Genomic DNA, 2327 nt, shown 5'->3' with positions numbered 1-2327 from the left:
TTCCTGCTTCAGCCTCCCTAGTGTTGGGATTACAGGCCTGCACCACTGTACCCGGCATGATTTTTTTTTTTTTTAATTGAAATTGGGCCAGCCATGGTGGTGCATTCTTGTAATCCCAGCTACTTGGGAGCAATTTAGCAAGACCCTGTCTCAAAATGAAAAAAAAAAAAAAAAAAAAGGAGGGGGGTGGATGTAGCTCTGTGATAGAACACCCTAGGTTTAATCCCCAGTATCACACACACAAATACATACAACTGGGCTAGGTATATAGCTCAGTTGATAGAGTGCTTGCCTCACACAAGGCCCTGAATTCAATCCCCAGCACATCACACCCCCCTCCACACACACACACAAAAAATACATACAACATAAATTGAACAATCGGTTTATCTGGATCTGAAATTCCTCTTAAAGTATGTTCAGGAACTCCCTAGTGGCTGCCATTGGTGACTGTCTCTTGGGGACTTCTAATGATGTAGTTGATTTCATAAAAATATCACATGGAAATTTTTAACTCTAAAGGATTGTGATATTTAAGGCCTTGCAAACCATTTACTGCCCCACCGTCGCGAAGCCTATGTTGTAGGGGCAGTGCTAGTTATCTTTGTCTCAGCTTTAACCCCCATAATGTGATTGAGACCAGTCCTGTAACGCAGCTGGAAAGAGACAGGTACCTATCTGCTTCTGTTGAGCAGTACCACCCAGCAAGGATGATTCCATTTGCAGCAATTCCAGTTCAAGATATTCCCCCTTGCTTCTAGTATTAGCCTCAACACTTCCCTGAGGAATATGGGCCCTAGGAGGCAGTCTCCTTATTTCCCTGCACAGAAGTTGGCTCAGTCCCACTAGAACCCTCTTTCAGATTTTCAAATTATATTAATCCCAATCTCTTTGTTTCCCAAGCCCTAAGGAGTAGTTCCTGCTTCCCACAGTTACTACATTGGTGCAATTCCTCCTCCAATACCTGGTTGATGGCTCTGGTAAACTTTTTACCTTTTTTCCCCCCCTTTTTTTGGTTGTAAGTAGATACAATGCCTTTATTTTTATTTATTTACTTTTATGTGGTGCTGAGGATCGAACCCAGTGCCTCACCCACACTTGCCGAGTGCTCTACCACCGAGCCACAACCCTAGCCCCAAACTTTTTCTATTAAACAAACTGGTAAGTGGTTTCTCTCCTGATGGGAATTACTTTTGAAAAATCTTATGAGTCAAGGAGATACATGCCTCTTTGGTATCTAAGAAGAGACTGTTTAGGGCTTTACACTTGCTTTTTCTGAAATATATGTTGCCTAGGCTCTCTGCCTGTGTCTTGGACTTGCACGCCTATAATTCCAGCAATCCCCTTTTGCCCGCCCTAATTGGAAAATTAGCTAATCCCGTAGATGGTCACTTGGAACTCCTCCCATCAGAGTGAAGGGCAGCGCTGCTGTTAGGTTCTAGATAAAAGCAGGTGGACTGCCCACCCAAGCCCACGTGCTAACCAGGTTCTGTAGCTGCCCCCTGCCAGAAGTAAAGGTCTGCTTTGCCCACCTACTTTCGAGCACGGGTTTGATTTCTTTGTTTTTTCCAACATGAGGTATTCTGATGATGCTAAAAAATGGTGAGTTTGCACTTAGGTCTGTTTCTGAGGCCCAAGGGTGTAACTTTGGATTCCTTTGGATCTGTCAGGTCTTAAGTGTTTTTCAAATTTGCCTTTTCAAAATGATCTCAGATGCAAATACTCTTGATTCTTGAAAATAATTCATTGCTGTTAGAATCCAGTACTTGCATTACATTTAGATTTCTATTTGGGCTGGTGCCAAGTAAACCAATCCACTTTAAACTGATTAAAAGTTATAAAGTGACAGTGTTTGACTTTTAATACATTCACACAAAAATTGTGGTGCAGCGAACCTGAAGGTGCTTCAAGAAGAAAAACAAGTCTGCCATCCTCAGGATGACTACCGAAGGGAACGCACATCAGAGGTCAGAAAGTCCTTCCACAGCATTGCAAATACATGATTCATGTTATCACTAAAATGCCTGTGAAATCCACCTTATTTTATTTATTATTTGGGGAGGGGTACTGGGGATTGAACCCAGGGGTACTATACCACTGAGATACATCCCCGTCCCTTTTTATTTTTTGAGGAAGTGCATCACAAAATCTTATAGATTCTCCCAGCATTGGGTGGGGGAGGGGGCAGGGATGCTGACAAAAACTTTTAGATTCAAATCTTCTCCAAATTCCTAAAACCCAACTATTTCTATGCACTATATATGTGTTTGTTACAACCTTTTCAGAGGGGGGGAATTGATACAGAAGACACATCAATGTTGAAGGAA

The sequence above is a fragment of the Ictidomys tridecemlineatus genome, chromosome 3 (genome assembly GCF_052094955.1).
Source record: "Ictidomys tridecemlineatus isolate mIctTri1 chromosome 3, mIctTri1.hap1, whole genome shotgun sequence".
Lineage (NCBI taxonomy): Eukaryota > Metazoa > Chordata > Mammalia > Rodentia > Sciuridae > Ictidomys > Ictidomys tridecemlineatus.
This window is presented reverse-complemented; position numbering follows the sequence as displayed.